Below are 7,377 nucleotides of genomic sequence, written 5' to 3'. Positions count from 1 at the left end.
AGGCATATTTTCCTGAGCTCTCCAACCCCCACAGTGTGGGAGAGGGAGAAACTTAACAGAAGGAAGTCTAAATCATTCATCATAGCTCAACCCTCAAAAGGACCCAACACTTTCTTTTTGGCAGGAACTTCCAAAGTATATTTCAAGAGCAACCACCAACTGATGCACAAGAGCCTGACACTCCAAGACATTCAAGAGAAGACATGTTAAGAATCTGACACAGAGTTTCTCTTCTTGTTTGAAGGGAAATAGAATAGGTGAGACAGGAAGTGGAGTCTGAGCAGTAAGTTTACCTGTCCCAGGACAGGACCCAGGAGGAGGTCCGGGAGCCGCCTGTCCTAACCTCACGATGGCCCGGGTCACGCCCTCCATGTCCACCTTCTTCACGGCCTTGGAGATCTTGGACATCCCGTTCTGTATGGAACGCCGTCTATCCGTAAGGAGAGAGAAACTACAGTGTAAGAAATTTGAGCAGACAAAAGCTATTAACTTCAAAAGACATCACCTTAAAACAACTAATTTACAAACATGATGGGCTCATTAAAATATCACACAGTCTAATCGATAGAAGACAACCCGGGTTTAGCCCGAGGGTTTCTATTTCATAGCAGTCTAGTAATTTAAAAAGGAATTTGCCTTCGATCTCCCTGCAAGTCACCTGGAGGGCGTTGTGTGGATCAGTGTGTCTAGGTGAAAAGCAAGGCCTTGGGAGAAGGACCCTTAGTACTCGCTGGATTGAGGGATTCTGAGATTAAACATGGGTTGCAGTCCAAATGTCTCCACTGTATCTAATCTGATACCATCACGGAACCAGTACAGAACCATAGTAAGCTGTAGGACTCAGTTCCATCATATGTCTCTGTACTGATCCCATCAGCAGAGGTAAAGGGGTCATTTGGAACCTAGCCAAGGCAAGGTCAGGTGGATAAGCATCGTCACTCTACAGTAAGGGCAGAGAGGGGTCTTCTTTTTCATTCCACCTTCAAATGCATTTACCAAATTACCAGTCAATTAGCGGAGTGGGGAGAGTGGGCTGAACTCTTTGCCCTGCTCTGCAGAAAGAGCCAGAACACATAAATAGCAAGCCTGTAGACTGTAATGCCCACTTGGAAAAGACCACAGGTGTAAAACCCAAAGATCAATGGGTGTACACAAGAGACAAGTAGGGAGCTAAGGTTTAGCCGGGTGGAATTGGGTGAGACCTGCATTCAATAAAAGTTAGAACTTTGGAGAGGAGACGTAAAAACAATTCCGTTTGTGTCTGCTCTTGTTGATCAAATTTTTTGCCCAACCTAAAAAGACATAGCGGGGCACTTTTGGTGATCCAAAGAAGAAGTTACCAATGTGAAGTTGTTGTTCTATATACTGCAGCTGGGTTTGTTTAAGGGCAATTTCAGCGTTATGGACGTCACATTTGCACGCAAAATCTAAACTTTAATGTCTCATGGAATGGTTAAGCAAAATAGAAATTAAAACTGATGTGTGTCTATAGTACCCCTTGAGGGAAGTGTACCGTGCCTTCAGGAAGTATTCACACCTATTGACTTTTTCCACATTCTGTTGTTACAAAGTGGGATTAAAATGGATTTAATTGTCTTCTTGTCAACGATCTACACAAAATACTCTGATGTCAAAGTGGAAGAAAAACATTTGATAAAAAGAAAAACACTAATATACACTACATGACCAAGAGTATGTGGATACCTGCTCATAGAACATCTCATTCCAAAATCATGGGTATTAATATGGAGTTGAACCCTCCCCTTTGCTGCTATAACAGCCTCCATCCACTCTTCTGGGAGGCTTTCCACTAATGTTGGAAGTGTTGCAGGGATTCGCTTCCATTCAGCCACACGAGAATTAGGCCTGGCTTGCAGTAGTCATTCCAATTAATCCCAAAGGTGTTTGATGGGGTTGAGGTCAGGGCTCTGTGCAGGCCAGTCAAGTTCTTCCACACAGATTCCAACAAACCATGTCTGTATGGACCTCGCTTTGTGCACGGGAGCATTGTCATGCTGAAACAGGAATGGGCCTTCCCCAAACTGTTGCCACAATGTTGGAAGCACAGAATCGTATGGAATGTAAATATGATTGTATGCTATACCGTGAAGATTTCCCTTCACTGGAACTAAGGGGCCTTGCCCAAAACATGAAAAAACAGCCCCAAACCATTATTCCTCATCCACCAAACTTTACACTATGCATTCGGGCAGGTAGCGTTCTCCTGGCATCCACCAATCCAAGATTTGTCTGTAGGACTGCCAGAGGGTGAAGCGTGATTCGTCACTCCAGAGAACGTGTTTCCACTGCTCCAGAGTCCAATGGCGGCGAGCTGTACACCACTCTAACCAACGTTGGCATTGGCATTGGGATTTTAGGCTTGTGTGTGGCTGCTCGGCCATGGAAATCTATTTCATGAAGCTCCCGACAAACAGTTATTGTGCTAACGTTGCTTCCAGAGGTAATTTGGAACTTCGTAGTGAGTGTTGCAACAAAGTACAGAAATACCTATTTTTACACACACACACACACACACACACACACACACACACACACACACACACACACACACACACACACACACACATATATATATATACACACACACACACATATATATATATACACACACACACATATACATACATACATATATATATTTTTTTTACACATCTACCAATAGGTGACCTTCTTTGCGAGGTATTGGAAAACCTTCCTGGTCTTTATAATTGAATCTGTGTTGGAATTTCAATGCTGGACTGAAGGACCTTACAGATAATTGTGTGTGTGTGGTATAGTGATGAGGTAGACATTCAAAAATAATGTCAAACACTTATTGCACACTGTGTGTCCATGTAACTTATTATGCGACTTGTTATGCACGTAATTACTCCTGAACATTTAAACTTTTCATTGTTTATTAATCTGTAAAAACTTCAAAACGACATAATGCCACTTTGTCATGGAGTATTGTGTGTAGGCCGGGCACATTCTTTTGTTACTTGATCCATTTTAAATTCAGGCTGTAAGACAACCAAATGTGGAAAAAGTCAAGGTGTGTGAATTCTTTCTGAAGGCACTGTGTACAGTATACCCAAATAAGCAGACTCCTAAATATTTGAGAAATTAAGCAAATAAGAAGTGGACGTTACAGGAAACGGATAAGCTTTTTGGGGAGACTGAACACATTAGCAAAAGTCTGAGGTTGTAAGTCTTAGATCAAATCATGGATAGCAATTTCAAAAGGAATGGACATTCAAATGTCTTGGTCAAAATATATCATAACACATTTGTCATTTGGAAGGTTTTTAAAAATGTCAGCAGATGGTATAGTACCTAGAATTGCATAATTACAGGCAGACGGAATAGTATACAACTCCATACACCACACCCTTACAAGTATTTATTGTTCTATCTTTATACATATAAAAATGAACCTTTACCAGTTGAAGCTAGAAACAAATACAACTTTTTTGCATGACGATTTTTCTGAAATATTGTAACAAATTACCCAAATTAGACAATATAGTGGGATCCTAAATTATTCACACCCATGATAAAGATGAGCAATAATGACTGTATAAAATAATTCAAATACTGAGAAATATTTTTCGATTCTTTTCACACTAAAACAATTGCTCAGAGTAAGAGATTTTGTTGAACAAGTAATACTCTCTCAAAAATGTAGGGGTCACCCCTGAAAGATTCTTAGAATATAAGAAAATGTTTAGTATTTGGTCCCATATTCCTACAGTAACGTGCAAGGACAACATCAAGCGTGTGACTGCAAACTTGCTGGAAGCATTTGCAGCTTGTTTTGGTTGCGTTTCAGATCATTTGTGCCCAATAGAATTGAAAAATAATGTGTCATTTTGGAATGACTTATTATAAACAGGCTATTTCTAAACACCTCTACATGAATGTGGATGCTACCATGATTACAGATGAGTGAGAAAGTTAGAGGCTCAAAAGGTCATACCCCCCAAAACATGCTAACCTCTCACCATTACCAATAACAGGGGAGATTAGCATGTCTTGGGGGTATGATCTTTGACCCTCTGTATGGATGTAGTCCTTGCGTTACAGGAATATGGGACCAAATAGTAAACGTGACTACTTTTCAACTTTTAGGGGTGTTAATCATTTTGACCCCTACCTTTGAGGAAAAAAAGTATTACTTGTTAAACAAAATCTCTTTCTGAGCAATTGTATTAGCATAACAACATAATTTCCCCAAAATGTTGACCATACAATATAGCTCAGTATTGGAATCATTTATTTTATACAATCATTATTGCATATCTTTGTTAAGGGTGTCCCTAATTTCAACCCACTATACATGTGCCTACTGTACACTACCAATCCACTTTTCTGGACACTGGATGAAGTCACTATATTTTGGGGAGCTTTCAGTTGAAAAAGACACTCCAGGACTATTCACAAATCGTTGATAAACACTTATCTAGTACTGCCACGTATGAGAAATTCATTTCAGCATACATTTTCCAAAATAACATCAGTTGCGTCAGTAAAAGCCTGATGAATACATTTCAGAACAAGCACACAAAATGTGGTGAATGCACATTTTTTATGGAGAGAGAGAAAACAATTATAGACCATATTAAAACATTGATGAAAGCCAGCTTTACATAGAAAGTTTCAAGATGATTGAAAGTAAGGAGCACGTAAAAAAAATAAAAATAATAATAATATATATCCTCCAAAACATTATGGATGTTAGACTGCCTGTCCCAGTCACCTTTACAAGACTGTAAAACACAACAAAAACTGAAGCGCCTTTGAGACTTGGCATCCTAATCCTTTAACAGTCAAAATCCATAAAATGTCCTTCTTAAACATTTAAAATAAAGCCTGAACTCTAACTGTAACTTAAGGACAATTATGAATGTGGTTTCATTCGGAAAATGCTAACCTTATTTGGGGATGCCTAGGTTGACTTTTCCACAGAATCGTCCTTAAATGAAAAGCAATTTTGAGGCTTAGTAAGAATGTTAACGGAATTCAAACTGGGTCGCTAAGTGTGGGGCAACACAAATATTATTTTGGTTAAGAACTCTACTCTAGCCCTTGAAAATGTTACACAGGTCAGCCACTACATTTCGGCAGTCAATTTCATGCTACTCACATAACGTGTCATTCCACTGTAAAATAATCATGTAGCAGTTCAAATTGATTAGGGAGCGAGTCAGAAAGAGAGGAGTCCAGCATTCATAGATGAGCAGGGTAATCTGCCCAATTTCAGGTGGTGGGGAAAAGCAACGATCAAAGAAAAAAGCACAGAGAAATTAAAATAAATTAACAAAAAACTGAGGAAACTGACAAACTGCCTTAGGAGTTACATTCCTTTTTTTATATAAATGGACCATCATCCTAAAACAAACGCAGACATGCAAGGCAAGATGTGGAATTATGGTAAAATACACTAGACAGTCATTTGAAATGGCAGCAAATGTGGAGTTAGTACTCCAAATATGGGAGTTCGGGAATAACATTTGCAGTGTGAGGAAGTGACCGTGTCATGCTTTAATGCACTACGACCCAAGCCCAAGTATGAATAATGAAAACAGCAGTTCCCGCTAAAAATTAAATTGTTCATCAGAAGGCCAAGCACAGAGGGCTCGTGAAGTACTGCCCTAGATAACGGCAACAACTGACAACATTTCACAATACTGCATTTTGCATTCCTAAATCATACCGCTCTTTGTAACTCAATATTCTCTAGGAGACATGTAGCTGATACATTATTAGAAGGTGATATGTGTATTGCTATTTCTGCACCTGCTGTGCTTCTAGAGCCAACCTACCATTGATGAGCATGCTAAAACACTTGAGACTGGATAATCAATAACAAATTAGGAATCGACTGTCTTTTCCTAGCCAAACATTGATCACAAAAGCATCAACCTCTCATTGAACAACAGTCAAATTGGGACATAATTTGAAGATATTTCTACAAACACACAGAGGCTTGGGGCCTTGTACCCTCAGCCTTCGTAATCAGTCAAGGGACACAGGCCTTACATGTCCTCTGTCAAACATTGTGATGTTATGAACAGCAATGAATTGTCACCACAAAAGTCAATAGAACCCCAATGAATCACACCATAGGTCTGGATGAGATTAATATAGTTTAGCCCGTCAATCAAATGCAAAGGAGGTCTTGAAGTTCTGATCAATACTGATAGGAACATAGACAAGATGAAGAACAAAGCTAAACATGTCATAATTATGATTAAAGCCGACACGTTCAGAAAGAAAATTTGACTTACAAATTCACCTTTTCAAACTGAAAGACTATGGCCAGAGCTTACCCATGAGGTTGCACAACGGTTTAAATCACTGATTCTTCGTTTTAGTCAAAGTATGATATATTTGGGCATGAAGTGAGAAATCCAAACTGCTCACTTCATGCAAATCCGTGTGTATGCAGTGTGTTTTCCTATGATATGGCATACAAATTATTTTTCAGCCTAAATTTTGTTTCAGGGCTGGGTTAATTGAAACGTTACCACACACCAGCATGTTTATTAATCAGAAACAGCTGCAAAGTTATTACTCTTCGCAACTGAGATGAGCCAAAGCCTTGTGTTCACTTGGCTGCCTGGAGAAAATTAAAAACGGGGGTGAAACTTGTGTTTTTGCACCTCCACTTATTTTTTTTCCCGAACAGTTGTCAATGTTGACTTTTTATTTTTTTTGTCTTTTTATTTATATAATGTATACACACACACATACCCTCCAGAGTGGCTCAGCTGTCGAAGGTACTGAATCTCAGTGCTAGAGGCGTCACTACAGACCTTGGTTTGATTCCAGGCTGTATCACAACCGGCCGTCCCATAGGGCGGTGCACAATTGGCCCAGCATAGTCCGGGTTAGGGTTTGGCCGGGGTAGGCAGTCAGTGTAAATAAAAATATGTTCTTACCTGACTTGCCTAGCTAAAACTTCTAAAGGACGGGTGAGTCCCCTGCGGAACGGTTGAGCTAATGTAGGCTAATGCAATTAGTATGAGGTTGTAAGTAACAAGAACATTTCCCAGGACATGGACATATCTGATATTGGCAGAAAACTAAAATTCTTATTAATCCAACTGCACTGTCCAATTTACAGTAGCTATTACAGTGAAAGAATAGCATGCTATTGTTTGAGGAGATTGCACAGTTTTGAACATGAAAAGTTATTAATAAACAAATTAGGCACATTTGGGAAGTCTTGATACAACATTTTGACCAGAAATGCAATGGTTCATTGGATCAGTCTTAAACTTTGCACATACACTGCTGCAATCTAGAGGACAAAATCTAAACTGCACCTGGGCTGGCATACCACCCTGCATACCACTGCTGGCTGGCTTCTGA

This window comes from Oncorhynchus kisutch, linkage group LG15 (genome assembly GCF_002021735.2).
Source record: "Oncorhynchus kisutch isolate 150728-3 linkage group LG15, Okis_V2, whole genome shotgun sequence".
Taxonomy (NCBI): domain Eukaryota; kingdom Metazoa; phylum Chordata; class Actinopteri; order Salmoniformes; family Salmonidae; genus Oncorhynchus; species Oncorhynchus kisutch.
The sequence above is the reverse complement of the archived record's forward strand: the minus strand, read 5'-3'. Positions refer to the sequence as shown.